The following is a 22413-nucleotide window of genomic DNA, read 5'->3' as shown; positions in this document are numbered from 1 at the left end:
GTAATCCTAGCATTCAGGGAGGCCAAGGCAGGTAGATTGCTCAAGCTCAGGAGTTTGAAACCAGCTTAAATAAGAGCAAGACCAACCTGAGCAAGAGGAAGACCCTGTTTCTACTAAAAACAGAAAAACTAACCAGGCATTGTGGCAGGCACCTGTAGTCCCAGCTACTCAGAAGGCTGAAGCAAGAAGATTCTTGAGTCACCATCCACCACACAGGGAACCCACCAGCCAAATGAATAAAATGTATGTCAGGGCCCACTGGAGATCATGTGAGGGCCATCTGGGCGGGCTTCCTGGGAGATGCAACTAGGGTAAGAGTATATGGAAAAACATGACTAACTCCAATTCTGAAGGAGTTGCATAGGCCAGGAAAGGGTGCCAAGTTAGCAGACTCCTGGAACCTATGACAAATAAAGGTTGGAGACTCACAGGGTCTTCGGGAACTTGTTAACCAAGAAGACAAAAATTCCCTAAATACCACTCTATTGTTTGGAGTTTTATAATAAGACACACAATATGTGACTCTACATTACCAAGTCACAAGATGAAAATACCATTTCCCTCAGTGCATCCCAAGGGATCCAGTAAAGAAAATCAACTCTAAAGTGGTTGTTTCAAACCAAGAGTTAAAAATGTAAGGATCTCTTCAAATAAACTTCAACTTCTGCATGTAATCATTTCTTCTTATGCATTAGCCTTGTGAGTAAAGAAGCATTGTATAAAGGCCTATTGCAACTTAACTGATGTGTTTGTATGTGTTCCCAGAAGCAATTGTCTGATAGGTCTGAACACTTACTTTGTGGTAGACACAATGGATCATGAGTGCGCACACACAATTACTGTTCCCAAAGATTTTTCAATCTAATTATTTCTTAAGTCATATACCTGTGAACTGCATGCCCTTTTAAAAGCATTCCAAAATTCATTCTTTTCTCTTAATCTGAATATCCTCTTGCATCTCTAGCACAGCCCTTCTTCCATGGTGTCTTTCAAAAACTTCTTCACTATTGGGCAGAGCAAGATGGTGTATCACAAGGATCATTCAGCTGATCTGTCCTAGAACAACTGGGAAAAAAAGAGAGAATCCAGACATATCTGGCACAGAGACCTTACCCAGAGTCAAAGCTCAGGGAGCACAGTGATGAGGTGGTGAGCTGGATACAGCGTATGATCTGGAGTGGTAGAAATCTGATGAATTAGGCTAGTGGTTGCAACCAGCTGGGATTGGCTGGTCCCCCACAGAGGTCCAGGACAGGAGGAAGCCTTTCTGGAGTTTTCAGTTGTTGGGGGAGCTAAGTATTGAATGGAAAGCTTAGAAGAATGGGCAGACTTAAACAGTATACAGCAGGGGTCCTCAAACTACGGCCCGCGGGCCACATGCGGTTGTGTGAATTGTATTTGTTCCCGTTTTGTTTTTTACTTCAAAATAAGATATGCAGTGTGCATAGGAATTTGTTCATAGTTGTTTGTTTTTTTTAAACTATAGTCTGGCCCTCCAATAGTCTGAGGGACAGTGAATTGGCTTCCTGTTTAAAAAGTTTGAGGATGCCTGGTATACAGCAACCAGATTTGAATGCCGGTTGGAGTGGACTTACCATAAGTTCAGTAGCTGGTGAGGCAGCCATATAGAGAAGGTCTCAGTGGCCAGGTGGCTGCCATAGTGGGAAGGTCGTCTTAGCAGGAGACTGTCTTAGCAGGAGACTGAAGCATGGCTGTCTTAATCCTGTCAGGATCAGAACTCCACGCTTGGGACAGGCTGAGGGACTCCCATACCCCATGGGAACTGGAGTCAGGTGGCAATGTGAGAACTGCCACTGAAGTATTCTTGTGAGCTTTAAGATCCCAACCCAGCAAGATCCGAATGCTAAAGAAACAATCAGGTGATCACCAAAGGCAATTAAGTTTGGAATGATGAATAAAGAGGTTGCAGGCTGTGCTGTCTGCTAAAAAAAAACAACAGAGTGCCACCTGGTGTCCCGGAGATGTATTGCAACATACTGTCATCAATAACAAGAATTTCTGTTAGAAACAAAGGAGGCAGTGAGAAGGAAAAAGGAGGACAGGGAGGTGAACAAGAACAACACATGAGGAGGAACCAACAGAAAAATTCAGGCAACATGAAAAACCACAACAGAAGAACTCCCCCAAGGGACCATGAGATAGCTACTACAGGAGACTCCATCTATAAAGAATTAATGGACTTGACAGAAAAACGAATTTATATATGGATGATAAAGACAAAAAAAAGGAATGGATGAGAAAATGGAAAGATAAAACCAAAAGTTGGATGAGAGATATGTAGAATATAGAAAGGATATAGTGGACCTTAAGGAAAAGAAGGAGATAATCAGGGAATGTAAAGATGCAATAGAAAGTATCAAAAATAGGTTAGTCCAAGGAGAAGAATCTCATAGCTAGAGGATAAGGTTTTTGAGTTAAGCCGGGTAGCTAAAGAGGCAGAAAAGAAGAAAGAGAAGGCAGAACAGGTGTTTAGAGAACTATGAAACTTCATAAAGCATTAAAATATATGAATAATAGGGATTCCTGAGGAGGCAGAAGATTGTCCCAAACACCACCATAAAGGAAAGAAAAAGGAAAAGGAAAGGAAAGGAAAACTTCCCAACATGCTCATTTCCAATGGATATCAAAACCTGAGTCATCTCACCTCAAACAGAGCCTCTCCAAAACATATTGTAATGAACCTGTACAAAGTCGAGATGAAAGAAAAAATTCTGCAAGCACCCAAGAGTAAGCATAAACTGACCTACAGAGGCAGAGCCATTAGGATGATGGCAGACTTTTCCACTGAAACCTTCCAAGTCAGAAGAGCTGAAGAGCATGGTCATCTACTTTCAACATTTTTTTTTAATTGTTAAAACATAGCTCTGTACATTTGTGCAATCAAGGGTAAAATGCGCTGGTTTCTTATAAAATCTGAAATATTCCCATCAAACTGTTCAATGTAGTCTTCCTGGCATTTTCTTAGTTATTGTATGTAGACATTTGTATTCTGCATTTAGTAGGTTTCGGCTGGTACCCATTCTAAGAGGCACCGTAGGTGTGGCCTCACCCATGACCCTCCCTCCACCCTGACTTCCCCCGGCCCTTCCCCTCCCTTGGCCCTTTCCCCATAGTCTTGTGCTATAGTTGGGTTATAGCCTTCATGTGAAAGGTATAATTTAGCTTCACAGTAGGGTTGAGTACATTGGATACTTTTTCTTCCATTCTTGAGATAATTTGCAAAGAAGAATATGTCCCAGCTCCATCCATGTAAACATGAAAGAGGTAAAGTCTCCATCTTTCTTTAAGGCTGCATAGTATTCCATAGTATACATGTACCACAATTTGCTAGTCCATTCGTGGGTCGATGGGCACTTGGGCTTCTTCCATGATTTAGCAATTATGAATTGGGCTGCAATAAACATTCTCGTACATATGCCTTTGTTATATTGTGATTTTTGGTCTTCTGGGTATATACCTAGTAAAGGAATTATAGGATCAAATGGCAGGTCTATTTTTAGATCTCTAAGTATTCTCCAAACATCCTTCCAAAAGGAATGTATTAGTGTGCATTCCCACCAGCACTGTAGAAGTGTGCCCTTTTCTCCACATCCACGACATCTGGTTTGGGGATTTTGTTATGTGGGCTACTCTTACTGGGGTTAGGTGATATCTCAAAGTAGTTTTGATTTGCATTTCTCTGATGATTAAGGATGATGAGCTTTTCTTCATGTGCGTGTACATCATGCGTCTGTCTTCTTTAGAGAAGTTTCTCTTCAAGTCCCTTGCCCAGCCTGAGATGGGATCACGTGTTCTTTTCTTGCTAATACGTTTGAGTTCTCTGTGGATTCTGGTTATTAAACTTTATCGGAGGTATAACCTGCAAATATTTTCTCCCACTCTGAGGGCTATCTGCTTGCTTTACTTACTATGTTCTTGGCTTTGCAGAAGCTTTTTGGTTTGATCAGGTCCCAGTAGTGTTTTTTTGATACTGCTTCAATTGTCTGGGGAGTCCTCCTCATAAAATATGCACCCAGGCTGAATACTTCAAGAGTTTTCCCTGCACTTTCTTCAAGTATTTTTATAGTTACAGATTTTAAGTTTAAATCTTTTCTCCAGTGAGAGTCTATCTTAGTTAATGGTGAAAGGTGTGGGTCCAGTTTCAGTCTTTTACAGATGGCCAGAGAGTTCACCCAGCACCATTTGTTAAATAGGAAATCCTTTCCCCACTGAATTTTTTAATTGGCTTGTCAAAGATCAAATAATGGTAAGTAGCTGGATTCATCTCTTGGTTCTCTATTCTGTTCCAGACATCTACTTCTCTGTTTTTGTGCCAGTACCATGCTGTTTTGATCACTATTGATTTATACTACAGTCTCAGGTCTGGTACCATAATTTCTCCTGATTTGTTTTTATTTCTGAGTAATGTTTTCGCTATTCGAGGTTTTTCTGATTCCATATAAATGAAGTATTATTTTTTCAAGATATTTAAATTATGACAATGGAGCTTTGATAGGAATTGCATTAAAATTATATATTGCATTGGGTAGTATAGACATTTTAATGATGTTGATTCTTCCCAGCCATGAGCATGGTATGTTTTTGCATTTGTTAACATCTTCTGCTATTTCTTTTCTTAAAGTTTCATAGTTCTCTTTGTAGAGATCTTTCACATCCTTTGTTAGATGAACTCCCAAATATTTCATCTTCTGTGGCACTACTGTGAAAGGAATAGAGTCCTTGACTGTTTTTTTGGCTTGGTTACTCTTGGTATATATAAAGGCTACAGATTGAGAGAGAGAGATTAAAGATGGCAGCCAAGTAACACCTTCCCTGCAACTGGGAACAGCGAGTCTGGGGAGGCAAGACTCCAGGCATCTCTGGCCGGTGGGATCTGCCTATAATCATCCCTTTGAGGATACAGGGAGCCAGCAAGGGACTTCTGGACCCCAAGAGGAGGACAAAAACAGTGGAAAACTGGCAAGTGGTTGTGTGTGTTCAATCGACCTAATCACGCAGGCAAGTACAAGCAGAAGTGAGACTGCAAACCGGAAAGGCCTTACTGTGAACTGTTTCAGTGTTCTTGGACTTGGCACTCAGTTGAACTGCCTTGGGGAGAGCTTGAGCGGGAGTGTGGAGAACTTTGGGCATTGTCTGGGGCCCCAGACTGAGCCACTGAGCTGGGCGCAGGAAGCCACTCTGAAAGAACTGCCCCAGCAAGCTCCGCACTCAGGGTCTCAGAGCAAGGATTGGGCGGGTCAAAGTAACCTACTGACTGAGCAGCCTAAAGGCGGGGACTGAGCTGCCTTACACCCTTAATCCTCAGGGGCAGAGTGAGATGGTTTTGGTACACTGGAGCCTTGGGCTATTGCCCTGGGTAGAGTGCCGTGATGTCACAGCTCATAGCAACCTCAAACTCCTGGGCTTGGCGCTGCCCAGACCTCCATAAGAGCTGTGCAGTGACCCCCAACCCATGACCCACACCCACCGGGCCTCTAGATTCCCTGACCAGAACTGCGGGAGCCACGCAACCCTGCGTCCTCCGTCCTGTATCCTCCCAGCTTCCACACTAGCCCATTCATCTAACAGGGTCTCTGGTAGCTACGTGCCCTTTGGAGCCCTCCCTGAGTCAGTCCAGAGCTCTTCTCCTGGCCAAAGACTGCTGGAGCCTTGGGCTCTCTGTGCCAAAGTCACTGGGCGCCTACCACTCCCAGAACCGTGCGCACCACCCCCAGCCATGGATCCGGGTGTGTCACAAACCAGAGCTGCTTGTTGGATCTCGGTGTGTCAAAAACTGGAGCTGCTTGCACAACCAGAACTCCCTAGATAGAGCACCCCAGAGGAACTACACAGGGTCACTCCCTACAAAGATCCAGCAACAATAGAGTGATCCCACTGGGGTCTAATCTGGGAGAGACACCTCCCCAAATATGAGGACAGCCAGAGGCAATGGTGAAAAACAATCATGAGGCAAAATCAACAGAAAAACTCTGGCAATATAAATAATCAGAGTAGATCAACTCCCCCAGGGACCAATGGGGCAGAAACAGCACAAGACCCCATGCACAAACAAATAGCTGAGATGTCAGAAATTGAATTCAGGATCTGGATAGCAAATAAGATTGAATTAGAACTCCAAAAGTTATCTCAAGAATTCAATGGATTCAAAGACCAAATGACCAAAGATTTTGACACATTGAGACAAGAAGTTGCAGCCCTCAAAGATCAGAGAAACACAGTAGAATCCCTAAATAACAGAATGGAACAAGCAGAAGAAAGGATTTCTGACATTGAAGACAAACCTTTCGAATGCTCCCAAACCCTCAAAGAAGAAGAGAAATGGAGAGAAAAAAAGGACCACTCTCCCAGAGAGCTCTCGGATAATTTGAAGAAAACCAATATTTGTCTTATAGGGATCCCCGAAAGTGACGAAGTGGCTTCACAAGGCACAGTGTCTCTTCTCCATGAGATGATGAAGGAGAACTTTCCAGACATGCCAAGAGATTCCGAAATTCAGATAGCAGACAGTTTCAGAACTCCAGCACGACTCAACCCAAATAAGACATGCCCTAGAAACATCATAATCAATTTCACTAAAGTTAATATGAAGGAGAAAATTCTGAAAGCTCCCAGAAGAAAGAAAACCATTACCAACAAGGGGAGAATAGCAGAATAACTGCAGATCTCTCTGCTGAAACCTTTCGAGCTAGAAGAGGATGGTCATCGACTTTTAATCTTCTAAAACAAAATAACTTTCAACCCAGGATCCTGTACCCAGCTAAACTGAGCTTCATTTATGATGGAGAAATTAAATACTTCAACGACATTCACATGTTGAAGAAATTTGCCACAACTAAACCAGCTCTCCAGGACATTCTCAGACCTATCCTCCATAAAGAACAGTGTAATTCTCCACCACAAAACTAAAACCACCCCCAAAATTTTTTATCAAATTCCAACTTCCACAGGTGCAAAAGGATTAAAAATGTCCATCAATCTCAAAAGGCTTATCAATACTCTTAATTAATGTGAATGGTTTAAACTGTCCTCTAAAGAGCTATAGGTTGGTGGACTAGATACAAAAACTCAAGCCAGATATCTGCTGCACCCAAGAATTGCATCTTACATTCAAAGACAGATATAGACTCAAGGTGAAGGGATGGTCATCTATATTCCAGGCGAATGGAAAGCAGAAAAAAGTAGGCGTTGCAACCCTGTTCGCATACGCAATAGGATTTAAACCAACCAAAATAATTGAGGATAAGGATGGACACTTCATATTTGTTAAAGGTAATACTCAATATGATGAGATCTCAATTATTAATATTTATGCACCCAATCACAATGCACCTCAATTTATAAGAGAAACTCTAACAGACATGAGCAACTCAATTTCCTCCACTTCCATAGTAGTTGGAGATTTTAACACCCCTTTAGCAGTCCTGGATAGATCCTCCAAAATGAAGCTAAGCAAAGAAATTTTATATTTAAACTCAACCATTCAACATCTGGACTTAACAGACATCTACAGAACATTTCATCCCAAAAAAACTGAATACACATTCTGCTCATCAGCCCACAGAACATATTCCAAAATTGACCACATCCTAGGCCACAAATCTAACCTCAGCAAATTTAAAAAAATAGAAATGATACCTTGCATCTTCTCAGAGCATCATGGAATAAAAGTTGAACTCAATAACAACAGGAACCTGCATACCCATACAAAAACATGGAAGCTAAACAACCTTATGCTGAAGGATACATGGGTTATAGACGAGATTAAGAAGGAAATCACCATATTTTTGGAACAAAACAACAATCAAGACACGAATTAATAGAACCTCTGGGATATTACAAAGGCAGTCCTAAGATGGAAATTTATAGCACTGCAAGCCTTCCTCAAGAAAATGGAAAGAGCGGAAGTCAATAACTTAATGAAACATCTCCAGCAATTGGAGAAAGAAGAACACTTCAACTCCAAATGCAGCAGAATAAAAGAAATAACCAAAATCAGAGCAGAATTAAATGAAATTGAAAACAAAAGAATTATACAACAGATCGATGAATCCAAAAGCTGGTCTTTTGAAAAAATCAATAAAATAGATAAACCTTTGGCCAACCAGACCCGGAAAAAAAGAGTAAAATCTCTAATTTCATCAATCAGAAATGGTAATGATGAAATAACAACAGACCCCACAGAAATTCAAAAAATCCTTAACAAATACTACAAGAAACTCTACTCTCACAAATATGAAAATCTGAAAGAAATTGACCAATACCTGGAAGCACGCCACCTACCAAGACTTAGCCAGAATGAAGTGCAAATGTTGAACAGGCCTATATCAAATTCTGAAATAGCATCAACTATACAAAATCTCTCTAAAAAGAAAAGCCCAGGACCAGATGGCTTTATGTCAGAATTCTACCAAACATTTAAGGAAGAACTAGTACCTATACTACTAAACCTCTTCCAAAATATAGAAAAAGAAGGAATATTACCCAGCACATTCTACAGAGCAAACATCACCTTCATCCCCAAACCAGGGAAAGATCCAACAAGAAAAGAAAATTATAGACCAATATCACTAATGAATATAGATGCTAAAATATGCAATAAGATCCTAACAAACAGAATCCAACAACACATCAAAAAAAATTATACACCATGACCAAGTCAGATTTATACCAGGGTCTCAAGGCTGGTTCAACATATGTAAATCTATAAATGTAATTCAACACATAAACAAACTTAAAAATAAAGACCATATGATTCTTTCAATTGATGCAGAAAAAGCTTTTGATAATATCCAGCATCCCTTCATGATCAGAACACTTAAGAAAATTGGTATAGAAGGGACATTTCTTAAACTAATAGAGGCCATCTACGGCAAACCCACAGCCAATATCGTATTGAATGGAGTTAAATTGAAATCATTTCCACTTAGAGCAGGAACCAGGCAAGGTTGCCCATTGTCTCCATAGCTCTTTAACATTGTAATGGAAGTTTTAGCCATTGCAATTAGGGAACAAAAGGCGATCAAGGGTAGCCACATAGGGTCAGAAGAGATCAAACTTTCACTCTTCGCAGATGATATGATCGTATATCTGGAAAACACTAGAGATTCTACTACAAAACTTTTAGAAGTGATCAATGAATATAGCAATGTCTCAGACTACAAAATCAACACCCATAAATCTGTAGCCTTTATATATACCAACAATAACCAAGACGAACAAACAGTCAAGGACTCTATTCCTTTCACAGTAGGGCCAAAGAAGATGAAATATTTGGGAGTATACCTAACAAAGGACGTGAAAGATCTCTACAAAGAGAACTATGAAACTCTAAGAAAAGAAATAGCTGAAGATGTTAACAGATGGAAAAACACACCATGCTCATGGCTGGGAAGAATCAACATTGTTAAAACGTCCATACTGACCAAAGCAATATATAATTTTAATGCAATTCCTATTAAAGCTCCATTGTCATACTTTAAAGATCTTGAAAAAATAATACTTCATTTTATATGGAATCAGAAAAAAACTCGAATAGCCAAAACATTACTCAGCAATAAAAACAAAGCAGGAGGAAACACGCTACCAGACCTGAGACTGTACTATAAATCCATAGTGATCAAAACAGCATGGTACTGGCACAAAAGCAGAGAATTAGACGTCTGGAACAGAATAGAGAACCAAGAGATGGATCCAGCTACTTACCGCTATTTGATCTTTGACAAGCCAATTAAAAACATTCAGTGGGGAAAAGATTCCCTATTTAACAAATGGTGCTGGGTAAACTGGCTGGCAACCTGTAGAAGATTGAAACTGGACACACACCTTTCACCATTAACTAAGATAGACTCTCACTGGAGAAAAGATTTAAACTTAAGACATGAAACTATAAAAATACTTGAAGAAAGTGCAGGGAAAACTCTTGAAGGAATCGGCCTGGGTGAACATTTCATGAGGAGGACTCCCCAGGCAATTGAAGCAGTATCAAAAATACACTACTGGTACCTGATCAAACAAAAAAGCTTCTGCATAGCCAAGACATAGTGAGTAAAGCAAGCAGACAGCCCTCAGAATGGGAGAAAATATTTGCAGGTTATACCTCCAATAAAGGTCTAATAACCAGAATCCACAGAGAATTCAAATTTATTAGCAAGAAAAGACCCCATTTCAGGGTGGGCAAGAGACTTAAAGAGAAACTTCTCTAAAGAATACCGATGCAAAATCTACAAACACATGAAAAAAGCTCATCATCCTTAATCATCAGAGAAATGCAAATCAAAACTACTTTGAGATATCACCTAACCCCTGTAAGAGTAGCCCACATAACAAAATCCCAAAACCAGAAATGTTGGCGTGGATGTGGAGGAAAGGGCACACTTCCACACTGCTGGTGGGAATGCACACTAATACGTTCCTTCTGGAAGGATGTTTGGAGAATACTTAGAGACCTAAAATAGACCTGCCTTTTGATCCTATAATTCCTTTACTAGGTTTATACCCAGAAGACCAAAAGTCACAATATAACAAAGGCATCTGTACGAGAATGTTTATTGCAGCCCAATTCATAATTGCTAAATCATGGAAGAAGCCCAAGTGCCCATCGACCCACGAATGGACTAGCAAATTGTGGTTCATGTATACCATGGAATACTATGCAGCCTTAAAGAAAGATGGAGACTTTTCCTCTTTCATGTTTACATGGATGGAGCTGGAACATATTCTTCTTAGCAAACTATCTCAGAAATGGAATAAAAAGTATCCAATGTACTCAGCCCTACTATGAAGCTAAATTATAGCTTTCATATGAAGACTATAACCCAACTATATCACAAGACATGGGCAAGGGCCAAGGAAGGGGAAGGGATGGGGAGGTGTTGGTGGAGGGAGGGTAATGGGTGGGGGCCACATCTATGGTGCATCTTAGAATGGGTACAGGTGATTGCACTAATGTACATAGCTATGATTTAGCAATAAAAAATAGAAGAAAAAAATAAAATAAAACAAATGTCACCCCTGGAAAAAAATAAATAAATAAATATTTTTTTGAAAAAAAATAAATAAATAAAAGTCGATGACCATCCTCTTCTAGCTTGAAAGGTTTCAGCAGAGAGATCTGCAGTTATTCTAATATTCTTCTCCTTGAAGGTAATGGTTTTCTTTTGTCTGGGAGCTTTCAGAATTTTCTCCTTCATATTAACTTTAGTGAAATTGATTATGATGTGTCTGGTGGATGTCTTATTTGGGTTGAGTCGTGCTGGAGTTCTGAAACTGTCTGCTATCTGAATTTCAGAATATGTTGGCATTTCTGGAAAGTTCTCCTTCATAATCTAATGGAGAAGAGACTCTGTTCCTTGTGAAGCCACTTTGTCGCTTTCAGGGATTCTTATAAGATGAATATTGGTTGGCTTTGAATTATCCCAGAGCTCTCTGAGAGAGTGATCTGTTTTTGCCCTCCATTTCTCTTCCTCTCTGAGAGTTTGGGAGCGTTTGAAAGCTTTGTAAAAATATGGAACACTTCACGAATTTGTGTGTCAACCTTGCACAGAGGCCATGATAATCTTTTCTGTATCGTTCCAATTTTAGTATATGTGCTGCCAAAGTGAGTACCACCTTCAACTTTCTTAAACAAAACTATTTTCAGCCCAGAATTCTGTACCTTGCTACACTAAGCTTCAAAATTGATGGAGAAATTAAATCTTTTGTGGATACGCAAGCACTTAGGAGATTTGCCACAACAAGACTAGCTCTACAGGAAATACTTAGGCCTATTCTCAACACTGACCACCACAACAGACCATAAGCAAAGTCAACAACCGGAAGCTCAAGGTCAAAACTTAGCTTCAACAATGGTGCAAAGGATAAAACTACACAATGGACTTTCACAAAATAAAGAAAATAGAACTCCACCACATTTATCATTTCTCTCAATAAATGTCAATGGACTGAATTCACCACTGAAGAGGCACAGGCTGGCTAATTGGATAATAAAAAGCACAAGCCATCCATATGCTGTCTCCGGGGGACACACCTAGCCTTGAAGGACATACAAGACTCAGGATTAAGGAATGGAAAACAGTACTTCAAGCAAATGGAAATCAGAAGGAGGAATTGCAATCATATTTTCAAATTCAAGAGAATTTAACACAACTAAAGTTAAGAAAGACAAAGATGGACACTTTATACTAGTCAAAGGAACAATTCAACAAGAAAACATTTCAATTTTAAATATATGCACTCAACTTAAATGCTCCCAGATTTATGAAACAGACCTTGATGGGTCTCGGCAATATGATATCCCATAACACCATCATAATTGGGGACTTTAACACCCCTCAGACAGAACTGGACAGATCCAATAAACAGAAACTAAACAATGATACAAAGGACTTAAATGTGACCTAGAACAAATGAGATTAATAGACTTATACAGAGCACACTATCCCAAAGCTAAGGAATATACATTTTTCTTGTCAGCCCACAGTACATACTCCAAAATTGATCACATCCTAGGATACAAATCAAACCTCAACAAAATTTAAAGAATAGAAATTATACCTTGTATCCTCTCAGACCACCAGGCAATATAGGTGGAACTCAACTACAATAAAAATGTTCATCCCCACACAAAGACTTGAAAATTAAACAACCTTATCCTGAATGATATTTGGGTTCAGGAAAAGATAAAAAGGAAATCATTAAATTACTAAAACATAACAATAATGAAGACACAAGTTACCAAAACCTGTGGGATATAGCAAAGGCAGTCTTAGAGGGAAATTTATCACATTAGATGCCAACATTTGAAAAACAAACCATCTCATGGAATTGGAAAAAGAAGAACACTCTAATCCCATACTCAGCAGAAGAAATGACCAAAATTAAATCAGAGATTAATGAAATTGAAAACAAAAGAATCATTCAGAAAATTAATGAAACAAAAAGTTGGTTTTTCAAAAAAAATAAATAAAATCAATAAACATGCAGCCAAATTAACTAGAAACAGAAAAGTAAAATCTCTAATAACCTCAATCAGAAATTATAAAGGAGAAATAAGAACATATTTCACACAGATACAAAAGATCATCTCTGAGAACTACAAGAAACTCCATGCCCATAAATTTGACAATGTGGAGGAAATGAATCAACACCTGGAATCAAACACTCTTCCTAGACGTAATCAATAAGAAACAGATCTCTTGAACATACCAATTTCAAGAACTAAGATCAAAGAAACAATAAAAAGTCTCCCATCAAAAAACAACCCTGGTCCAGATGGCTTCATACTAGAATTCTATCAAACCTTCAAAGAAGAGGTTATACCCATACTTCAGAAATTATTCCAAAAAAATTAAGAAGGAAGGAATCTTCCCCAACATGTTCTAAAAAGCATACATCACCCTGATACCAAAACCAGGAAAAGACCCAAATAAAAAGGAGAATTTCATACCAATTTCATTAATGCATATAGATACAAAAATTCTCAATAAAATCCTAGGCAACAGAATACAGCTACACATTAAAAAAATCATTCATCATGATCAAGTAGGTTTCATCCCAGGCATGCAAGGCTGGTTTTACATATGCAAGTCCATAAATGTAATTCACCATATCAACAGAAGCAAAAACAAAGACCATATGATTCTTTCAAGAGATGCAGAAATAGCATTCAATAAAATTCAGCATCCTTTTCTAAATAGAACACTTCAGAATTTAGATATAGGCAGCACATTTCTTAATCTGACTGAAGCCATCTATGACAAACCCACAGATAATATTATACTGAATGGAATAAAGCTGAAAGCTTTTCCACTTAGAACTGGAACCAGACAAGGCTGTCCTCTATCACCACTACTTTTCAATACAGTGCTGGAAGTTCTAACCAATACAATCAGGCAAGAGAAGTAAATAAAGGGAATCCAAATCAGGACAGAGGAGGTTAATCTCTCCCTCTTTGCCAAGGATATGAACTTAGAGAACCCCAAAGACTCAACCACAAGACTCCTGGAAGTGATCAAAAAATACAGTAATGTCTCAGGATATAAAATTATTGTCCACAAATCAGTAGCCTTTGTATATGCCAGTAACAGCCAAGATGAAAAGCTAATCAAGAACGCAATTTCCTTCACAGTGGCTTCAAAATAAATGAAATACCTAGGAATATACATAACAAAAGAGATGAAAGACCTCTACAAAGAAAATTACGAAACCCTAAGAAAGGAAATAGCAGAAGATATTAACAAATGGAAAAACATATCATGCTCATGGCTGGGAAGAATCCACATCATGAAAATGTCTATACTATACAAAGCAATCTACAGATTTAATACAATCCCCACTAAAATACCATAATCACACTTTCAAGAGTGAGAAAAAACAATTCTTCGCTTTGTATGGAATCAGAAGAAACCCCATATCACCAAGGCAATTCTTAGTAATAAAAACAAAGTCAGGGGTATCATCCTTCCAGACTTTTGGCTATATGACAAGGTCATAGAGATCAAAACAGCATGGTATTGGCACAAATAGAAACAAAGAGATGAAACCAGTCTCCAGTTGCCATCTGATCTTTGATAAACCAAACAAAAGTATACAGTGGCGAAAAGAATCCCTATTCAATAAATGGTGCAGGGAAAACTGGATAACCACATGTAAAAGACTGAAACTGGACCCACACTTCTCACTATTTATAAAAATTGACTCAAGATAGATAAAAGATATAAATCTAAGGCATGAAACAATAAAAATCCCTGAAGAAAGTGTGGGTAAAACACTTGAAGACATTGGCCTGGGGAAAGACATTATGAAGACTTCCATTACAATTGCAAAAACAACAAAAATAAATAATTTTGACTCAATTAAACTTAAAAGCTTCTGTTCGGCTAAGGAAATAACAACCAAAGCAAACAGACAACCTTCAGAATTGGAAAATATATTTGCATGCTATGAATCTGACAAACAATAATTAGAATCTACAGAGAATTCAAATTGATCAACAAAAAAAGACCCAACAATCCCATATATCACTGGGCAAGATGACTAGAATCTTCTCTAAAGAAGATAGATGAATGGCTAACAAACATGAAAAAATGCTCATCATCCCTAATCATCAGAGAAATGCAAATCAAAACTACCCTGAGATATCACCCAATCCCAGCGAGAATGGCCCACATAACAAAGTCTCAAAGCTATAGATGGTGGCATGGGTGTGGAGAGAAGGAAACTACAGACAGAATGGGGATGAAAAACCCCATTTCTTGGCAAGCGAAAAAGGAAAATAAAAAGTTAGCTGAGTGAGGGAGAATAAAGAAAAGTCAGCTAATTTACCTTTAAACCAGCTGCTGCTAAATTTTGAGCAAGTTTTTGAGGCTTTTCCTGGAAGCCTGGCCTGTAGATGGATACAGCTTACAAACATCCCTACTGGGTCTGTGAACACTCTGAGGAAAATAATGACCACAGAAGATGCTGTGACAAGGCCTGGCAAGATACATTAACTAGGCCAATTCCTGCCCAGTAAACAGTCAAAGCAAATACCCATTGCGGAGATATTTGGCTGGGGAAGAGATCAAGGGAATAGCTCAGGCCCTGAAATATATGGATAGGAGAACTTACATTCCTTATTGAGAGGAAGACCCTCTGTGGTGGTGGTGAGAGGAAGATTCTTCTGTCAAACTGATTCTTCAGAGGAGATTGACACCAGTACCATTTTTACTCCACAGTGAACTAGTGGGATTAATACCCACCTAAGAATCTGCATGTGTGACCACAGACAGGAGATTGCCCCCACATAAGTCTCAGGTTCTGGATTTCTCAAGACTGCTCAGATCCTTAAGTTTCATGATTATAGAAACAATAGAAGCTGATATGCTTGCTCAGAGAAACTGCTGGTATTTGTTCCCTTCTTCAGCTTACCCTCTGGGCTAATGAGCAAATAGCCTTCAATAAAAGCTGAGTGGAACTGACAGTCAGGGCCACTCACCAAAACCCCACAAAAGGGCCGTGGTCCTCTGTATTCCCACCTTTGAAAATTCTATTCTTGGTGTTTTGTCTGTTTCTTTGTCATGGTTTCTAACTTTATACTTCTTCAGTCAATCACCACCAGATCCCCCTGCCCCTGAGGTGGGACCCCGCACTTTTACACTGCTGGTGGGACTGCAAACTAATACAATCTTTTTGGAAGGAAGCCTTTAGAATCTTCAAAGAACTCAAATTAGACTTCCCATTTGATCCTGCAATCCCATTACTGGGCATCTACCCAGAAGAAAAGAATCTTTTTATCATAAGGACATTGCATTAGACTGTTTATCACAACTTAATTTACAATCACCAAAACGTGGAAACAACCTAAATGCCCACCAACCCAGGAATGGATTAACAAGTTGTGGTATGTGTATACCATGGACTACTATTCAGCCATTAAAAAAGATGGAAACTTTACATCTTTTGTATTAACCTGAATGGAGGTGGAACACATTCTTCTTAGTAAAGCATCACAAGAATGGAGAAGCAAGAATCCAATGTACTCAATTCTAATATGAAGGCAGTAGATGAGCTAATACAAGGGGGTTGTAGGGGAATGAGCAAGTGGGGAGAGGAGAGAAAAGTGGGGGATAGGGGGGTCATGGTGTATGTCACACCTCTCAGGGGTGGGACACAATTATAAGAGAGACTTTACCTAACAAATACGATCAGTGAAACCTAATTCTTTGTACCCTCAATGAATTCCAAAAAATAAAAAAACTTAACTGTCTACCAGGTTTGTTTTACAAACATCATTTCCTCTAATCCCCTGGCCAACCCTATGAGAAATCTGTTAAGTTGCTTAACCTCTCTGAGCCTCGATTGCCTACCTGGACAGGCAGGGGTAACAGTAACAGAAAGGGATTGTACAGATTAAATAATATAGCATGAGCTGGTACATTCAGAACTCTAAATGGCTTTGTACAGGAGATGTTTGTGTGAGTCTACCGCGCACCATAAATGAACTTTCCCAGGCACTGTGTCCTGCCCTTTGGCTGTACCATAACCTCCTATTTATCAAAAGCCAAATCATGTAAATAATCGATGACCAGGACATGTTAGCACCCAAAGCTGACCCTGAGGCACTGAGGATCCAATGAGATTTCTGAATCATCAAAAAAAAGGTTAAACTACAAGTTTGCATGGCATGTGTATTATATTGTATTCTAACTTTATTTGAAAAAATTCATGATGAGTACTTGGCAATATTTTTCCATGTGTGTTCCAACAGGTCTGACACAATCAAAGGGCTCTATTGTCAGAGTTGAAAAATACTATTCCTATTCAGTATTCATCCCTCCCTTCCCTGGGAACTACACCTCGATTTTCCTTTGGGGATCTACCCCACCCACAGCCCTTCTGCAGTCCATATAGTTCACACGAGGATGACCCCACACATACACACTGCTCAGCGCAGGGGTGGACCCCAATTCACACCTGGACTATTAGTATTTTTTATTACTGTGATGATCAGCATGGAACTCAAGCCAGGCAAGCCTCAACTCAGGGATTTTTTACTGGAACCACTGGGAAAGAGATACCCTTTTCTCTCTATGCAGATTGCTAGCTAAAAGGATGTTGTAAGGCCTGCCTAAGAAGGCAAGTCAGAAGAAAATAAAGCCAAAAGATGAAGATCAAGACCTCATCACATCACTGGAGCCCCTAGTTCCAACAGTGTCTACAGCCAACAGACAAAGCCTGAATCAATAAATTATTTTTCCCTCAAGTACTTGTAATTGCAAGAATGCTGACTCATACACTGGGTTATACAAAGTTAAACATGTCTTCTTTACTACAGGGCTTCACAGAGCCTTCAAAATATTAATACGCACTATGAATCTCCAACAGGGAGATATAATAGGCAACATTTCCCAAACTTATATCCAGTAAACTTTTTTTTCAAAGACCAAATCATAGAACTCATATTCCATAGAAAACACCTTGGGAAAGGGTAATACATATTACCTATGGGTTAACCTAATATTAAAATATTGCAAATCCCCACTCCCTTATTATTCTGGATAAATGAGACAAACGGGAATTCATTTATCCAACATTGTTGATGCTTTTTTCCAGACTTTAAAATCGTATGTATATAATTTTTTATTCTTTTTACTAAATTGGGGTCATAAGCACAAACCATGGCATATTTTTCCAGACTTAATAAAACATGTGTATATATACAGTTTTTTTTTATTATACCAAGGTCATAATTCCAAAATTGTTACATTTTTTGAGTTCTGCATTTTAAAATACTTTTGGCCTCTATTCTGACTGCCAAGCCTATCAGCTGTCACTGTACTCTGCTTTGTTCTAAATGTGTCTACCACTAGCAGCAGTCACTTGTGCTCTTCTGGGGGTTGGTAAAACAAATAAAAGAAACTCTTTGGAACTGTGTGTTTAAAAATAAAAGGAGTGTGGGCATCGTGTGCTAAGACAGCGAGCCAGAGTCGGAGGGACTACTGACTGACGTCCCTGGGTTTCTATACGTGAAATCCATGTCAACGATTCTGGCAACCTGAAGGCTGCTTATTTCCAGGTTTTTGCTTTGGTTTTGGACAGCTAAAGTTTCCAAATAACTGACCTTCAACTGTGGGAATTGTTACAATACTTAGCCAAGAAAAGAGCTGCTCCAATGTATAGTAAGTAAGCACTGAACACTCCTTAAGATCTTAAAAATGGAAAGGTTTTTAATTTTTTTTTTTTGTAAGTCAAGGAGAACCTATAGTCCAAAAATTTCATTTTTTAGTTTATAAGTCATCCATTGGCACAGAAGTCAAATTTCAGTCATTTTTCAGGCATTTTGTCTGCCCATAACTCTCAAGTAGCTGTTTGCCTGTTTAAAGGGTATTTGTGGGCTCCCCTGTTTTATGACTCTGTAATAAAACAGATGGGGATTTGGGACAACAGGGAGATAACCAAATTCCCTTCTTGTCACTGAAAGTACAGGCGTGGCCCTGAGCAGGCAGGCAGAGGCACAGGCAGGCAGACTGGCTGGTCTGGATAGTAAGGCCCATGAAAATCAGTGTTAGATTCAGTCACAGGAGTAGAAACTCCTGAGTCTTTTTGGTTAGCATCAAGCTAAATTTTCAGCCACACTTAGAGGCTTGACAAGGAAAATGCATTAGGATTTTTCATGTCAGTATCTAAAGATCCAGAGGCAAGAACTGGGGGCACCTGTGGCCCAATAGTATGGCTTAAAGAGGAGTCATTGCCCTGATGCTTTTTCCAGACTCCAAAGCACATGTTCTGGAAGGTTCACAAGCTCCTGAGCTCCCACTGCACCCCAAAAGTGAGGAGGAGCCAAGCACCTGCTCAGACAGCCGTGTGCAACTCTGAGCCAGCTCTGCCAAAGAAAACACCCCTGGTCACCCCTCCTCAGCATTCTTGCTCAGAAGGGCTTCTGTCTTCCCACTTCGAAGCCTGCTGACCAGATGTGGGCCTGGGTGAAGGCAGGGCAGGCCCAAGGAGCCAAGGGGCCATTAATCTGCAATTAGGACTGTGCATGCCCCACCTGCTCCACCTACTTCCTCTTGACAACTGCAGAGCTAAAAAGTGCTTTTAGAGGAATAAGATCCCTCAGTTTATCTTCAGGAGGACTCACTTTGGAAAGCTTTTTTTGGGGCAGACCTCCTTGCCCTGGGGTGGTTAGCACCACTCCTGCTTTAAAAGCAGAAGAGGATGGATGGGGGGAGCGGGGGTGCATATTCACATTTAGGTCCTTGTACTTCAATGTGAGAGCAGTGAGACTGTCATGAAAAGGTATTCAGAGGTCATCACATGAAAGCAAGACCTGAGACAGGGCAGGGAGTGCTTGCTTCTCCATCCCCACCACCGACAGCACAGGACTGACACCCCCATACCATACCAGACCTGAGCTATGAGAGGGGTAGGGAGGACAACTGGTGGGACAGAGTATGGAGGTGTCAGAGCACTGTGTGATGTTGGCTGCACAGCCTCAGGAAGGGTCGGGGGTTCACGGCTAACCTGGTACATTCTATCCCAGGTTTGCTCTTCTGCCCAGTCAGGGGACAAAAATGGCCCTCCAGACATAATGAGACAATGTCTCAGAAAAAAAAAAAAAAATGTTTAGTTACAGCCAGATAGGATGGTATGCTTATAGTCCCAGCTACTCAGGAGGCTAACGCAGGAGGATCACTTGAGTTGCAGTGAGTGCAGGGAGCTATGATCAGGCCTATGAATAGCCTCTCTATATTGTACTCCAGCCCAGGCAACATAGCAAGACCTCGTCTCAAAAAGAGAGAAAGAGAAGAAAAGAAAATGTTTTCATTATGCTTGTTCTTTTGCCTTTCCATATAAATTTTAGAATAATCTTATTTATATATCTATAAAAATTCTTTCTGTACCTGACAACTTCTAGCTGTTAAAAAAGAAAAATGTTTTTCTGGGATTTTTTTTTGTTTGTTTTTTCATTTTTTACTTAGCATAATATCCTCCAGGTTCATCCTTCTGGGATTTCGACTGGAATTGTGTTAAATTTGTACGTTGGTTTGGAAAAAATTATCTTTACTATGTTAAATTTTCTAATCCATGAATAAAGTATGTCTTTGAATTAAAAAAAAAAAAAAAATCACCCTCCAGGTATGCTCCACAGCTAAGACTAATGAAACCCCATTAGGGCTTCACACCTTCACCTAGCTCCAGGCCAGGGCCCAGGCCGGGCTGGCTGCCTGTGCTTACCTCCTTCCCACCCTCACACACATCAAGGTATATGAAAGGAGAAATAAAATGTGGTAATGAAGAAAATGGGGGGAAGGTCTCAAGAGACAAGGATTTCAAGAAATCTGAAGAGGACAGGAGGTAGATGATAGAGTAATAACTGGCAAGTGGACATAAGGAAGCCTCAACCTAGCATGCTAAGCCACAGAGAGCTGGAGCTTCCAGGAGCAGGCTGTATGGCCCAACCTGGAGGGGCTCAAGATTTGAAATGTCAGGCACCACGGAGGGCAGGGTGGCAGATGGTGCTATAAACAGGGGCATCACAAACAACAGACCTATCCTTTCACATCCTCTAACCACCACGCAGCACAAGAGCTTGAAGCCAGGCCAAAAGTGGAGTCTCATCTTTAAAGACGTTCATTCTCCAAAACATGTAACTGAGTTATAAAACAAAGTGTCCTTTAAACTGATTTGGGTGGGGAATGAGTTCCTGATCCCCCACAAAATGTGGACACAGTACCAGAATCTTCACCCGTGGAGATGACGCTGCTGTAATATGAACCAATGGATAGTCCAGCCCTGGCCACCTAGGATGCTGACAGCAGCAGACCTGCCGACAGCCCAAGGCAAGAAGAAACCACCAACCTGAGAGGGACCTAGTACCCAGCAGATGGCCCTGCTTGGACACCATACCCTAAACTAGCAGACCACTTTTGGCCAGCTCGCTATTTCCAACCAATTAGCCCCACTTAGAGACTCTGCTCTTCTCTGACAGAACAGTTTGCCATCTTTCAGCTGGTAAAGCTCCACTCTCATTTTCCTCCCAAGAACCTCATCCCCAAGAACCTACTGGCTTATGTACTGAGGCAGGTTTCCTGCATAGCCATGAAACATTTTTGGTTCGTATTCTATCTTCGATCTCTAATAATTTTATTTTTTGACACACTTAAAGCTTCAGGAATCCTGGGCTATTGTAGGTGATTAAGTTCCCACTTCAGTCACACAAGTGCAATATAAAATACAAACCCATGCACATGTTTTGGAGAAGACAGTGTTTTTAAAGGTTTCCATTGCTGGGATTTGCTGAATACGGTGGCAGCAAGTGTCAGGGGAGTATGCATGGGTACATGTGCACATGCTTTAACAGCAGAGCCTTTTCCCAGCAAACTCACTATGGAAGCCCACTGCACAGATGGACCAGAGCAGGGGAGGGAACCACTGCCCCATCTGCTCAGCTCCTCTTTCTTCTTCATAGACAAGTCACCTTCTTAAAGCGGATTTCCCTGGAGCAAGTTAGCAACCCCAACTCAAAACAACTAATGAGTAATTTAACAAAAAAAATTTCACTTTGTAAAATATGTAAGGTGATGAACATGAGCAGTTATCCTTCCTTGCATGAGTGTAAAGACTCATGGATGAAATCCTAAGTAGATTTAGCCAGTCAGAACTCAGCATCACCCCATCTTCACCTATATTAACTGTGAACCATGAACAAGCTATTTACATGTGCTCTGTAGCCAGGTCTGGACTGTAAGTTTCCATTCTGAGCTGCTTTACCCCTAAGTGCATTGAGACCCCAAATCACCAATGAAAGGACTGAATCATGCAGATCCCACCCCAGAGAAATATACTAAGCTCATGGTGAGGATTCGAGGTATGGGGACCTGTGAGGCCTGGGCCAGGTAGGTGAGAGGTCTG

At 40.2% G+C, this 22413-nt stretch overlaps 1 non-coding gene across 1 annotated transcript; it reads right to left on the bottom strand.

The window, feature by feature from the left end:
• Nucleotides 1-11518: 11518 nt before the first annotated feature.
• Nucleotides 11519-11625, bottom strand: LOC128580037 (U6 spliceosomal RNA). The gene has a single exon (XR_008378398.1). It is a non-coding gene; the product is annotated as a U6 spliceosomal RNA (small nuclear RNA).
• Between the last annotated feature and the right edge of the window lie 10788 nt (nucleotides 11626-22413).

Source organism: Nycticebus coucang, chromosome 2 (genome assembly GCF_027406575.1).
Source record: "Nycticebus coucang isolate mNycCou1 chromosome 2, mNycCou1.pri, whole genome shotgun sequence".
Lineage (NCBI taxonomy): Eukaryota > Metazoa > Chordata > Mammalia > Primates > Lorisidae > Nycticebus > Nycticebus coucang.
The sequence above is the reverse complement of the archived record's forward strand: the minus strand, read 5'-3'. Positions and strand labels throughout refer to the sequence as shown.